This window comes from Pinus tabuliformis, chromosome J (genome assembly GCF_031772625.1).
Source record: "Pinus tabuliformis cultivar Carrire ecotype Pingquan chromosome J, CPIR1, whole genome shotgun sequence".
Taxonomy (NCBI): Eukaryota; Viridiplantae; Streptophyta; class Pinopsida; order Pinales; family Pinaceae; genus Pinus; species Pinus tabuliformis.
This window is the reverse complement of record NC_142295.1, coordinates 281,680,080-281,695,969: the sequence shown is the minus strand read 5'-3', so window position 1 is coordinate 281,695,969 and position 15,890 is coordinate 281,680,080.

The following is a 15,890-nucleotide window of genomic DNA, read 5'->3' as shown; positions in this document are numbered from 1 at the left end:
TGCACTCGCGACCAAGGATCTAAAGGGGTACCATATTCTCTAGACCTGTCTACCCAAATGCTTGATGAGCGTTGATTTGGGTTCGCCTCCCATGCCAGAAACATTGATTGCTACAAAATCTCTATTGGGCTTGGGGGAAAAACCATTGCATGATCCATGTCGATATCGTCTTTTGAGTTCTTCGTGGAAGATATCATATTGCAGGCTCCTACCAACGCTACTTCTCCTATATAGATTGGAGGTGGAAGTGCGAAAGTTCCCATTAATGTGGGGTCTTTCAGTAGGCCTACTCCAATATCTTGAAGCGAATGGTTGCTACCATGGATCATAGGAATGCTTCCTGTAACTTGTGAACCATTAGGGAGGAAGTTTTGTTGGTCGACAATTGTAATCCCCCCTTGAAAGGGGAATGCAATCTTTCTAAAATAGGTCGACACAACAGCTGCCATGGCGTAGATCCACGGTCTTCCTAGTAGGATGTTGTAATCAAGATTCCCATCGATGACTTCAACATCTATTTCTACCATTTTTCCCCCTAGTTCAACCTTCAAGTTATTTAGGATACCATATGGGGTATATGTCCTTCCGTCGAATACTTTTAATGTTGTCCAAGATCGCGACAAGGTTGGAGATCCTAAAGTTTTCTAGCAACTCATCGACATAATACATGTAGATGCCCCCTCATCAATAATTGTTCGGTGAACAGTTTTGTTGAGGGCTTTCACTTGGATAAGGAAAGCTAGTTGAGCTGGTAACTGAGGATCGTATCCTTTGTGGTCAAAGGATACAAGATTGGAATCCTTAGATTCAACCCCACCAATGGCTGATAACAAAGCCTGCCTTTGGGATGGGCAATTTTGTAGTACTTCAAGAGTCAACATAGCGGATGGCGATTGGGCCAAATATTCCACTATGTTATAATGCTCCGCTGCTCTGGCTCGAGGATTAAATGTTGACTTGTGTACTACTCCCTTTGGTGGTTTTATTGTTAATTCAGGAATGATGGGTGGTACAACTTCTGTCGAAGTTGTTGTCGAACTTCTTGGTTGATCTTTTTCCTTGTCGTTCGATAGCTGCGGATTCCCGTAATCTTTGTTCCTTGTCGAAATCAAAGCATCATTTTGTTGCTTGGAAATCGACAACATAAGCACTTGCGACGGGGAAGCATTTCCACTATCAACCAGATTTTGACCTGGATTTGGAAACAGATCAGTTAATACTGTTGAGGTTTGCGAACTCTTGAAGAATTTCTTCAGGTCGGCTTTGTATGGACACTCCCTTGTCCAGTGATCCTCATCGCATATACTGCATGGATATTTCCTATTTCCAGGAGGGTTTGAAGAAGTTTTTTCAGGGGATGACTCACCCTGTTTCTTCTTCTTCCCTTTGTTTTTCTTTTTCTTGCTCCCTGGTTGTTTGGTTTCTTTGCCTTTATCTGCCGATACGGCATTTACTTCCGAAGCAAGAATTTCTTCTTTTGCATTTTGATCTGAAATCTTACGGGCCTTCTTGGAGTTGGCCTTTGTCGATTTCGCGTTTGTCGTGCCAATCACGCCATCGCCGGCATGAGAGTCATTGTTTGATTTAGGAGGAGGAGGAATTGAGAATTCCGGTCTAGGGGCGTCAGGTATTTTGTCATAGAGCATGCCAGACTGAGTATAGACTAAGTCTAGATATTGCGCACGAGCGATAACTTGCTCTTCCGTTACGACTCCCCCTTTTGCCACATCTTCCGTTATAGCAGGAAGTAACGACTTGATAAACCATTCAGCTAATAGCTGATCGGGAACATACGTTTTTACCATCCTACGACGACATCGCCACTCATGTATATGATCAGATATGTGAGTGGCTGTCGTCTGTTTGAAGTTGGTTAAGATTTCCGTTCGCATTTCATACCTTATTGGTAATTGAAAATGGGTTAAGAATGTCGTGGCTAAGGTGCTGAAATTGTCGAACGAAGCTCTAGGCAATTCAATATACCATTTTGTCGCTGGACCCGTTAACGTCCTCTGAAAGAGGCGAAGCCTTATCAAATCATCATTTAAGGTGTTTGACGAACACCATAGATGAAAGGTCATCACGTGATTCGATGGATCTTCACCCGGATTTCCATTAAATTTAGGAATGTCTGAAGGAAGTTTGTGAGGAATCGCTGGCCACCAAGGGGCGTAAGCAATTGGATCATTTGTTAACCGGTGTAAATCGGGTAACTTTAAAGTTGCCACGAATGGTAACTGTTGATTCAGGTTAGGTAAAGCATACCCAGGATACGATGGGATCGCCTGAGCAGTTGGCCTTTGCATACCAGCATAATGTAATTGATGTTGGTATGATTGATACGGTTGGTGGACATGACCACTGTAAAGTGGTTGATTTTGACCATTTTGAATGTACGGTTGTCCACTGTTCGCAAAGATCTGCTTCTTAGAACCTTGGTATACTTGCTGGAATTGTGGTTGTTGGTATTGCACCAACCATGGTTGTGAAGCCATGTTCTGTTGCGCTATACTAACCGTTGGACCAAGGTGTGGGGTAATTGTACCTGTTTGGACCTGTGTCGCCCCACCAGTAGGCGATTATGGTTGAGTCACAGGGTCAAGGAGCTGTTGCATTACAACCTGAGAAATCTGAGGTTGACATACAACAGGCAACGTTTGAACTTGCGACACTGTCACAATAGCCGGTGTGGTCGGGATGCTCGACATAGGTACACATTGTTGCATAGAATACACAAACCTTGGTTGTTGAGGTAGCATAGGTACCCAACCACTTGATGTAACTCCAGTATAACCTGAATACTGTTGTGAACTCCCGTATGGATATCCTCCCGGAGGGGGTAATGAAAGGGCATACTTCCCCCCATACGGTGGCAATCCAGAACTCAAGGGGATTGTTTGTCCTTTGGGACTGGATTGCCCAAATTGACCTCCAAATGGATCAATCTGGCGAGTTTCAACATAAGAGTTGCCAGATATTTTTCCAGAGGAACAAACTGGAACGGACCACACTGTCGAAATAGTCCCTGGGTGGACTCCTTCTAGCGGTTGTGAGCTAGTCGGGACAGATGGTATGCCAGCAAACATTGTTGGAGTGACGGCAGAGAGTTCTGCTGTCACTGTGTCATTCGACACAGTCCTAGATGTTGACGGTTGTTCAGACATTTTGAGTCTATCCAAGAGATTACCTAGCGATTCTACAGGAACTTCCACTGGTGGTAGACTAACTTCTGATGTCGAAGGAAATAGAGTGACTCGTTCTCCAAAATGTGTTGGAGTGCTTGCTTGCGGATCTTCTACAATTTCCTCTATCGCAATCAAACCAGGTGGAAGGGGAAGACCGTCAGGTCCGTAAAATATTTCTGGTGCCGAAGAAGGGGTTGAATCAACAGCGACAGATGTTTGAAGAACAAGACTCTCTGAACCGGTTACAGATGGAACTGGTTCAATAACACAAGTGTTTGTTCTCAGACTAGGACAGTATCACTATCCCTCTGTGGCTGTTGAACTTCTTCTGTAGAGGCAGGGTTTCCAGAAATGTTTGGAGTAACCGGAATCTCAGATGTCATTGGAACACTTGTTCTAACTTTGATAGGAGATTTCGAACCGGTTAAACGAGTTCGCTTTTTCCGTACTGTTTTGATTCCGGAGACAAAGACGGTTGACTCGTAAGCCTCCGCGAACGACAGGTTTTCAATTGACTTTCTTCCACGATTGCGGATTACTCGATCAACCAAAATACAAAAGGGGAAAGTGTGTTTCCGAATTAAATGAATTTTTTAGACGCTTTAGACACAACTTGCTTTTTCAATTTTAAAGGGTCGAGAAAAAGCTAAAGATGACTCTAGTCTCCTTCGATGTTTTAACGAGCCTGAAGTGACAAATGCTTGGATGGAATTTTTTTGTTATAGAGTCTGAAAAAGGCCAAAAGGAACTGCTCTGGAGTTCTAGGTAGAGGGTGTGCCAAACATTTCGCAAAACCGCAGAATACTTTTTAAGGTACGGGCGGTCAATCTTCCTGAATGCTGTGTTCAGTGCATTGCGATCAGTAGGGAGGCCGACACGGCTTCCTAAGGATAAAGGTTTTATGCCTATAGGGGTCTCCCAATATATACTCGACGGTACGTGGGAGCACAATCCGTACTGGCGCTATCGTCCCTCAGGAGGAATCACCCACCATCAGCGAGATCGACAGTCATGAGGCTTTACGACGCCGGAACACGTCTCTAGCCTAGACCTCTATGTTGTGCGTTAAGTTACAAAGCTTTGTTAAGTTCATTCAATTTATTTTAGGTTGATCTTTTTAGAAGTTTGCCTTTTGAGGTTCACCACGAGATGTATGATACAATTCCTAAATGCAGTCTAAAGATGATAAGCAATATTTTATATCTTTTCAACAATGGAAATCCTAGCTACAAAGGGAAAAGAAAGACACCATCTTTTCTCAAAGAGCAATCAGCACACTCTAATGCACTTTTCCTAAATCAAGCATGCAAACTATCAAGATGCAAATGCACAATGCAGGTGTTTGTTTTCTGCTCTCTTAATATTGATGCCTAAAAAGAAAGCTTTTTGTACAACTTTGAATTTGCTTTTAAATGACAAATACAAACAAGTTTACTTTTTCGAAATCAGAAAGGGTAGAAGGGATTACAACACTTAACGATTTTCGAAATGAATACTTGTTTTGACACTCAAAAGAGACAAACTCAAACCAAAAGCAAAAATGAATGTATAACCAACTGTAAACAACCAATGAACTCTCTCCTAAGATCACAATCAACAGATCTAAATCAAGGGCTACAGGATGACTATTTCACTCTTGCAATGGAAAACTGTAAATGATGCCACAAACACATAAAAACACTCACAGTCTTTTTTTACAAAAGGAGGCAGAATTTAAGCAGAGAAAAGGAGTTATCAGACAGGTACCTATGCTGGTTAGAGGCTGCAAAAATCAGAGATCAAAACAGGGCAAATTAGAGCAGAGAACCCCAGCTGCACAAGGCCTAACTGGATCAAAGTACCCTCAACACAGAGGTTTTGACATTCAGCGCAGGTAGCCTTCACGGGACCTGCGTTGAAATGCAGAACCTCTTCACAGAGTCTGCGCTGAAGGAGAAACGAGAGTTCCTCACTGGGTTCTGGGTCACAGTTTGCTATTTAATCTATAGTTTCAGACCAAATCAAAGCAACAAGCAAGGTACAATCAAAGGGATGCTTTGAGGGAGGACTAAGATCTATCACAAAGGATCATCAAATCATTTGTGAGTCCATTTTTCAGATCATAGACAAATCCAGTGAGTGGATCAAAGCAGCAGCTGTCTACTTTGCATCTGAAAATAGCAGATGCAGTTCGATTGCTGCTCTTGAGTCTATGAAACAAACAATGATAGAGACACCAATAAAATGACTAAGAAGATCTCCCCAACGGAGTCGCCAATTTTTTGTGGGGAAAAATGCCTATTCACGACGATCCTATCCACCTAAGGTGTGACAGTGCCTTAGCAACAAACAGAGACAGCTATTCTAGTATTCTTCCTTTATGAATTAAGAATGAAGAGAGATGGATGGACTAACCGGTGTCTTCCGCTTGTCCCTCGATCCAGTTTCTCTTCTCTTTGGGAGTTCCCAGCTACTTGCCTTCTCGCTCGCCCAGCTTCAACAGGTTCCTGCAAGATCACAAGAAGAGAACACTACACAAAGACATAGATTCATATTCATAACTAGTTCAGGATTAGAAATAAACTAAACATACTAATGCAATCATACATCAAAGATACATCAGTATATAGGAGAAACCAAGATAGCTTTATTGATGAATAACAAGGTTCAGGAAGAGATACAACCAAGAGGGCTCCAATCCAGCATCTCCTTCCCAGCAAATGAAATTCCTATATTCACCTCCCTTCAAAGCATTAAGCACCCAATGATTCCAATCTCAAACCAACAACAATTCTTTGCAATAACAAAATTCCAGCCTCTAGATCTCATGGAGGAGAGATCCATATATAGATGTTTGGAGAGAGGATGAGTCAGCTTGAGATCTGACTAGTGTCCTCTCCCTCTGTCAGTTCTTGCTTCCACTTGGAGACTAAGATCCTCTTACTCATCACTAGTCGAATTCCTTGAGGCAAGTGTCATTGGAGAAGATTCTGGAAGCTTCCAGGGTCTTTCCACCTCGTTGAATGAACTTTCCATTTGTCACTTCCTGCTCAGCGTACCCTGGTAGTGCTTCTACCTGCATTGCAGTGCACCTAGCCAGTGGAATCTCTGCATTTCAGCGCAGACAGCTAGTGGAGCCTCTGAATTGATCCTGAATTGACTTGTTTTTGAGCAGTTTCTGGTGGAGAACTTCTGTGAATTGTTGTGGTTTGTTAGCCTTGTTCCTCTAGGGGTAGGAACAACATGTTTAAGGACTTTGGATCCCTTGGATTATGGACATTTCATGCTCAATGCTGTAAGGCACAAAAATGTCTATAACACCAGGTATAATGAAGTAGAGTTTCCAGGTTACCCTTCAATTTGCAGACAAAACATTTGTTCTGTCGGGAAAGGCATACCTTTTGACAGAGGTATCTTATTCCAGTCTAATCCCATTTTCCTAAATGTACGGGTGTGTCAAACTAGTCATATATCCTCCGCGGAAACCCACCCTATACCTAAAGTTTTCATGCCGAAGTAGACCAGTGTGCATGCCACCTAGGTTTCAGTCACAACCACCCAATCACGCGTGCTCATCAGGCAGACAGACTGGAGATTGATGAGACATTCCTTGCGCAAAATGACCTATTAGGGATGGCATTTGACTATTAGCTATGTGTGAACCGGGGAATGAAAGCTGGTCTACAAGCTGGACCACTCTGCCTTCATGCGGAAAGCACATCACTCGAAAGAGTGAGGAAACAATAGCTCCCATGCTATAAATGTAGTCATGCCAAAGGAGTAGATTTTAATCTAAAGGTCTTTGGACTACCATTATGTTCAAATAAATGGTTTTCCTTCTCAAAGTTATAGGAAAATTTGGAAGGATCCCTAATGGTCGACTAGTTCCTTTGTCGAAGCCTGTCAAATTTTGCATCTCAGAAAAAAGCGATGGCAAACCATGCGCTTTCCAAGCAGTTAGGAAAGGATACTCACATAAGCCCCTTAATCTATGATGGTACCAACCATGACCATTCTGTAAGTTCGCGCTATGATTCGGAATGGTACATTAGATGGTAGATGGAGTCTGCCTAGTAGATTCCAATCGAAGGAGATGAGTAGGTTTCTTGGAGGTGGGACCGAATAAACGGCTGGATACATCTCTGACGAACTTCCTTCTTGTGGTAAAGGAATGGGTAGATTGCCCCCATGTTCATCGGAGTTTGTGTTTACGAAAATAATTTGAACGGTGTCGTTCTCATTCTCTTTGGTGATTGTATCATCTAAAAGTAAATCCTCTGAAGACAAGATGGGGTCGACTACCGTCTCGACCTATTGACTTTGGTCCGATGTGGACTCAGAGGGTTTATCTTCAATGATAGGTGCTTTGACCGAAAACAAAGGTGTGTCAGTCGAATTTTCAATTAGCAATGGACTCGGCAAGAGTTTCTTGTATCAAGGAGGAAGTCACTGCGGTGATGCAAGACAGTTATCCAAGACTCTTTTAGCTCTTTCCAAGAAGGGACAATGGTGGAGGGCATGATTTCCTTCACACAGTCTCCAAGGAAATTTAGATCTTCCTTTTTGTCTGGTGACTTCGTTTTCACTAGTTGACAGTGTACTCTCAACATGATCGTCAGAGGTTGACGACATCGGATTGCGCAAGTGGGGAGACCAGTCCCTTAAGATCCATGGGATGCAAGCACAATATCGATGATAGTGGTCCCATTTGCAGATGACACATGGAGATTTAGGTTTGGATGGTGTAGTGTGTGGATTTTCGCTAGACGATGTACGATTTCCCCTTTTTGCCATTGGCTCCTTCTTCTTCTTCTCCTTCCCTTTCTTCTTCTTCTCAGTTACTTGGTTTTTAGTTTTACTAGCTTCACCAAGCAAAGAGGAAGAAGGAGAGGGAGAAAAAAATGAAGTAGAAGGTTGGGTGGTAGCTCTAGTAACATCAAGTTGCTGATTTGATTGCTCAGGAATCACGTTGCTTTGAATGACAGAGGTCGAGAAGAGCCATACTGGCAGGCCAATTGTCAATCGTGGAAGGGACAATGTGGCGATATGAGGCACACTAACATCTCCCCAAGAGGAGAAAGGACTAGGATTTCCCCCAAGGGAAATCCTTGATTGGTGGACTCCATTTTCTCAACCTAAGATCAACGAGCGAAAAATGACATTATTCTAATTAAAATAAATTTTAGACACTTTGACAGAACTTTCTTTTTCAATTTTTAAGAGTCGAGAAAAAGCTAAAGATGACTCTAGTCGCCTTCGATTTTTAGTGAGTCTGAAGTGACAAGTGCTCAAATGGACCATTTCCTTTAAGGAGTATGAAAAGGAACGAAAGAGACTACTCTAGAAATCTAGAAAGGGATTACCAAACCAATCACAAAATTGTAGAATAATTTTTACAATATGGCAGTCAATCTTCTCGAATGTTGTGTTCAGTGCATTGCGATCGATAGGGCGGCAGACACGACTTCCTAAGGATAAAGGATATATCCTACTGTGATCTCCCAATATATACTCAACGGTACGTGGGAGCACAAGTCCGTACTGGCACTTGTCATCTCAAAGAGGAGGAATCACCCAACCTACGATGAAAGCAACAGTTACCAAGCTTTACGATGCCAGAATACATCTCTAGCCTAGACTTCTAGATGTTGTGCATTAGGTTCCAAAGCATTTTTATGTTCATTGAATTTATTTTACAGTTGATCTTCTTAAGAATATTTCCTTTAAGGTTCACCACGTGATGTAGATATACAACTGCTAAATATGCAATCAAAGATGATAAATAGTCGTTTACTCTTCTTTTTGCAATGAAAATCCTAGCTAATAAGGAAAGAGAAGCGAAATCCTTTCAAAATAGAGGAGAGAGCACACACTAGATGCACTGTCCTAAATCAAAATCAACAAGCAATCTAAATGAAAATTCACATGCATGTATTTTTTTCCACTTTCTTAATGTGTGAATGACAAAAATAATGCTAAATACAAATCTGAATTATCTCTTCTTTCAAAGCGACAATACTAAAGATTTTTTTTTCAAAAAACAAAAGGAAGACAAGACGACACTTTGCGATTTTGAACTGAAAACTACTTTTGACACTTGAAATACTATTAATTCAGATCAAATACAAGAGTAACAGTGTAATCGACTATCAAAAAGAGGAGGATTCTTTTCTTTGACTGAAAATGACACTTGCGACACTTTCAAATCAAAAGACGACAGTTCGATTAAGCTACTATTTTGTAAAGGAGAACTATAAATGGAAAAAAATACACAAAAACATTCACAATTCTTTGTATAATAGAGGCTGAATAATGCAAAGGAAGGGGGTTTCAACAGTGGTCTACTGATCACAAACAACAAAACTCCTGAATAAAGCTGAAGACAATGAAGAAAAAACCAAAATCTGGAGGCAGAAACAGTCTTACTTGATCATCGCACCTGTAACATAGGGAAACAAGGATGCATCCCACCTACTGCACACGGGAGGTGCGATGCATCCAGTCTGCCAAAAGGAGACAGTGCAATGGTCTAGGGACGAGACTTTAACTTGGTTTTTGGTCACAGTTTGCAGCTTAGTTTAGGGATTTAGGCTGAGCTAATGATAGTCAGTAAATACAAAGTATAGGGGCTGATCTAATGAGGTTACTTGAGCTACCTCTAGGGCACTTAGGATGTTTGCAAGTTAGTTGTTCACTTCATAAACAAACCCGGAGATTGACTAAAGTAGCGTTGATCTACTTTGCACTTGCATAGAAAATGCAGTTTGAAGGCTAGCTGGCTTAACTTCAGGCTCTGTCTGTATTTTATGAAGCAAAAAAATAGAGACAAGCAATCAAACTATTCGCTCCCCAGCAGAGTCGCCATTTTGTTATCGGGAAAACTAGTGTCTATTCAGAGCTGCTAGTCCCACTAAGACGGGTAGCTATCTTAGAAACAAACAAACTAAAGTCACTTGTGTTTTCCTTTACAAGAGATAGATGAGAAAGAAGCAAAGAGTACCAACCTCAGTCTTCTGCTTGGCTCCTCGCTTGTTTCCTTTCCCCTTTGATAGAATCTTGCCACTCCTTCCTTACTTGTCCCGCTTCAAATAACATCTCTAGAGTCAAAGCAACATAATACCATCAAAGCATAGAGATATATCACCATAAACAATATAGGATCAAATATATATTAACCATACAAATGCATATATCAACACAAAATTCAGAGATATACAAGAATACGGAGGAAAAATCAAATAGCTTTATTGATAGAAGTACTAGAAGAGAGGAGTACAACCACTTGGTCTGACCCAGTGCCATCGTTCGAGCATGAAAGCCCTCTTCACCTCATACAAAGCAAGACCACCCAACAATGTCTTCAAAGAGAAACCAACAACACTTCCTTGCAAATTACCAAATTCTAGCCTTTGGATCTCTGGGATGAGGGATCCATATATAGATGTTTGCAGGGGGGTAAGTCAGATTCTAGGATTTTGATTAGTGTCATCTCTTTGATAGTTCTTGGTTTCACTTGGAGATTTCATGATCTCTTACTCATCCTTGGGCGAATTCAGAGAGGCAAGTGTCAAATGAGCAGCTTCTAGAAGATTCTCAAGGTCTCTAGCTAGCAAACTGCTTGTGCCATTTGTCTGCTCTCTCTCATCGCACCCTACAGAAGGGCTTTCCAGTATGAATCGTACTTTTTGCATGTGGTAGGTGAGATGCATCGCACCCTTAGCACTGGGCAGTCTGTATGGTCCTGCTTTGACCAGTTCTGAGTAGACTTTCATGGAGAACTTCTAGGAGATGATGTAATCAGCTGACCTTGCTCCTTTAGGGTATGAAACAACATTTTTAGGGACTTAGAAGCCGTTGGTTTATGGAAAAATGTGATTGGGGTTGCAGTGCCCAAATATGTCTATAAAACACATGGTCCTAATATTTTCATGTACTTGGTCTCTTGGTTCCTCTCCTGAACTCCTTGGGAGTGATATCAACATGTCACCTTTTCCTATTTTCACTGAGTGATAGGTCAGCGTTGTTTCAACAGGTAGTGACCACTGTTGGATTGAGGTGCTAGGAAGCCAATCTATGTAGTTTCGGCATGCAAGATAGAGAGGGCAGCTTGGACAACACTGTGCAATTTTTAGGCACAAGAAATTGTTGGGGGATGGGGGTCCTGGGAGAACACCTCTATGTACGTGACTTCTAAGAGCAGTGTTGGCTTCCTAATTTCTCTGTGCGTTTCTCGAGAGTAGTGTTGGCTAGGGTCTCTATGGGTTGTGAGATTTCAGCACGCAAGGAAGGAAGGTTGATGGTTGCAGAAGCAAAGTGTAAAATTTTTGGAAGTTGAATGTGGCTTGGTTGCTTAGGAAATTACTATGTGTGAGATCAGTGACACAAATGTAAATAGTGATAGGACTTGACTGTAATCACACATGGACACTTAGTGACATAACGTAGACCATCCAGAATGCCTAAGACATATTATAATTGATGCAACAACATTCATGAGAAGAGTGTGTGAAGTGAGTGTGAAATATGTCTATGTGATGACAACCACTCATATGCACACAATTCCCTTGAAGAAAAACAAAATTCCCTCTGCATGACAAACAACAACCCTTATGCCCAAATATGACACATTCTTCATAATGATGAGAACACAAACAACTCTTAGGATCAAGGAGGGAAACTTGAAATCATTAGGTTACCAACAAGTGATCAAGGATGATCGATCTCAGGACCCAAGGTAGGCTTCGAAATTTGTACATGAGCCAAAATTTTTGAGGGTGGTTGTAGACACTATAACAAATAAATAAGAAAAATTAATATGTTTTTAGGTTGTTAAACTAACCAATCCTCATGAGAAATATGTGCATATTTTGTTTAATGAGTTGGTACTCAACCCTCTAGAATAAGGAGACTTGTAAATATCTAAGAGCCATTGGTTACAATTCCATTTTCCCTCATGGAGATATTTTGTAAGGTAAAGAGATATAAAAAAAAGAGACTTGATGCTTAAACAAAAATTCATCACCTATAATTGTGTTCCAACTTATGTAACTACTAAAAATAGAAACTTGTTGTGTGTGATAATTTTATTACCGTTATCTTATTTCATATAGATATTTGTAAGGAATGGCAATGATTTGAAGCCCATATCAATAAATTTATGTAACACCACATTTTTTATATGATTGTGCGTAACAAAAAATGCATAAAAATTTGTTTGTTCCTAGTTTGTGATAATATTTTTCTCTATTGCATTTATGCCTATGGAGGAAGGCATTGGTTAGAGACCACATTGTATAAACTATGTAGAAGGCATCAGTGGGATAAGGACAACTAAAATAACTAAAAGTGTCTAGACATATGAGAAGGAAATTGTATCCCATGGAGAGTAGAGAGACTTGTAACTTTGATCGCAATAATGCTTCATACTTCGATACCAAACTAGAACATGGAACCATAAGGAGAAATATAACATTTGGTGCATGTATTCATCTTTATTCATGTGAGGGTGGAGCTAAAATATCAACAAGAATAGGGCCAAACCATAGTTGTGGACCCCCCCTCAAGCTGAATTCAAGGGACACTCTTCCCCATTATCCATTATGACCTTGAAATTTTTGTTCGCCATTCACCACCATTTGATAATTTTGGAAGATACGCCAAACCTTGAGCATATAACCATGATTACAAACCCCTTCCCTTTGCGCATGTAAGTGGTATGCCCCCCTGCAATTGATATGCACCGTTGATCCACTTGAGTGTACTATGTTGGGTTGTGTTATATTCTTTCCACGACTAGCTCCCCTAGTCAACCCCCCCTTCGTTGCGCTAATTTTGTAGCGGGGGGGTCATAGGGAGTTTGAAGGGGGTGGGTAGCACCCCGGGGAATTTTTTTTTTTTGGACCCTATATTAGATGGGGCGAACCTACCTATGGTTTTGTGCATGGTTTTCACACATGGTTTTGGGCGCAATGGTTTTCAGTCCATGGTATTGGATGCTTCGGCATGTATATATATGTATTGTAACATTGAAAGGAACATATTGAAAAATCAATTTGGTTGTCTGGGTTTCGGGATTCAGGAGAAAATATCTGTCTATATGTGTTTTATGTGCTATTGTCTCACATTGTTTATTTTATATGTTTTAGATTTCATATACAAGTAATTTCTGTATGGGGTTAAAAACTACATTTGGTATCAGAGTTGTTTTTGCTTCAAGGAAAAATGCCTTTGTTGTTGAGGGGTTTCACTTAGGCCTATGGTAGTGGGAGATATGTGGGATCAATTTTGTTGGTGAAAGAAGATGGTGAGCAGTGGAAAGAAAGAGATCAAGAAATTTAATGGTCAGAGTTTTGAGTTGTGGAAACTCAAGATGGAGGATCTGTTGGTGGACAAACATCAGTGGATCATGGTAGATCCGAGTACTAAACCAACGGGAGTGTCCGATGAAGAATGGAGGAATTTGGATCAGAAGGCAAAGAGCACAATATGACTGTGTGTCATAGATTCAATATTGTTGAATGTATCAGGGGAAGCTAAAATGAAGGCTTTGTGGGACAAGTTAGGAACTTTGTACCAATCTAAGTCTCTGGTGAATAAATTGTTCCTATGGAAAAAGTTGTATAACCTAAGGATGAAAGATGGAGACTCAGTGATAGAACATTTGAATGCATTTAATACTGTGTTATTTCAGTTATTATCTGTTGATATTAAAATTTCAGATGAAAATAAGTGCATTGGTTTGTTGTGTTCTCTACCAGATTCGTGGGATAGTCTGGTTATTGCAATAGGTAGTAATGTAACTGCCTTGAAGTTTGATGAAATAGTCTCATCCTTACTGACGAAGGAGATGAGATGGAAAAGTAATGAGAGCCAGAATGGTGATGCCTTGTCTATATGAGGATAGTCCCAGAACATAAACAAGAATAATTCATCAAGTGCGAGATCTAAATCTAGAGAGATATCTGAATCTCCCGGAAAACCTGTAAAGGTGGTGTGCTAGAAATGCGGAAAGGAAGGGCACTACAAGAGGGACTGTAAATTTCAAGTTCCTAACAAAGGAAGGGGATTTGATGATGCTCCTCTTGCAAAGGTGAAACCACCTCAGATGAAGGTGGGGATGTGTACCTGGCTTCTTCAAGAACACATGTAGATCATGAGGAATGTTTGATTGACTCAGGTTCATCCTTTCACTTCACTCCCCATAGAGAGTGGTTCTGCGAGTATGAGAAATATGATGGTGGTGATGTCTTCTTGGGGGATGACAGGAAGGCTAGAATCATTGGTCACTGAAAAGTTAAGTTTAAGTTGCAAGGTGGAAGGATCAAAACACTTTCTGTTATTCTACATATTCTTGCATTAGCCAGAAATATGATTTTTGTCAGAAAGTTGGATGATGCAGGTGTAAAAATAGTGTTCGAGAAAGGTACCTGCAAGATGGTTTGAGGAGCACAGGTATTTATGCGGGGAGTTTGGAATAGAACTATGTACAAGCTACAAGGTAGCACTGTTATTGATGGGTGCAATAGTTCTGTGGTTCCTGAAGGTGGAGTAGAAAATCTAGTGGTCTCCAGAGAAAAGACCATTCTATAGCATCAAAGGTTAGGACATATTGGAGAGAAGGGCCTTTGAATACTTCATGGTAAAGGTATGGTAGAAGGTATGACTAATAGCTCTCTAGATTTTGATTTCTATGAAAATTGTGTATATGGGAAGTAGAATCGGGTGAGTTTCCCCTCTAGCGATAAGAGGGCCAAACATATATTAGATCTTGTGCACAGTGATGTGTTTGGACTTGTGAAGAATCCATCATTAGGTAAGTCTATGTACTATGTATCATTTATAGATGACTTCTCAAGGAATACATGGATATATTTCCTCAAGAAGAAATCTAAAGTCTTTTACAAGTTTAAAGAATTTAAGGCTCTAGTGGAAAACCAGACAGAGAAGAAGATAAAGGTGCTAAGGGCAGATAACAGTGGAGATTTTTGCGGCAAGGAATTTGAGGAACTCTGTAAGAAGTGTGTTATAGCATGACAGAAGACTACTCCATACACACCTGAGAAAGATGGATTTTCAGAAAAAATGAACAATACATTGATGGAAAGGGCAAGAAGCATGCTCAATGGTGCGAGGTTAGGACATGAATTCTGGGTAGAGGCGGTGGAGACTGCATGTTACCTGGTCAACAGATCACCTTCATTAGTGTTGGAGGATAAGACTCCACAAGAGGTATGGACTGGTAAGAAACCCTCTCTTTCACATCTGAGGGTATTTGTATGTGATGCATATGTACATGTTCCAAAGGAGAAAAGAAGAAATTTGGATAGTAAATCTGAAAAGTGCATCTCTATTGGGTATAAGGATGGTTTAAAGGGTTATAAGCTTTGGAATCCAGTAACAAGGAAGGTTGTGTACATCTGAGATGTGGTGTTCAGAGAGGTAAAAGATGTTATTAAACATGAAGTTCCATTAAAGGAACCTGAGAAGATAGAGTTTGAGCTAAAGGAGGAAGAATCTGACTCTACAGCAGAAGAGGAATCAGAAGATGAAGAGCCATAAACTCTGGTTGTGAGAAGATTAGTTCGAGAAAGAAGGTAGCTAGAAAGGTATAGTCCATTTGCTTTCTGTTCAGATTTGGCTTTATATGTTACTAATGATGATCCCAGAACTGTGAATGAAGCAATAGATTCAGAGGATGGAAAACTCTAGAAAGAGGTCATGGTTGAT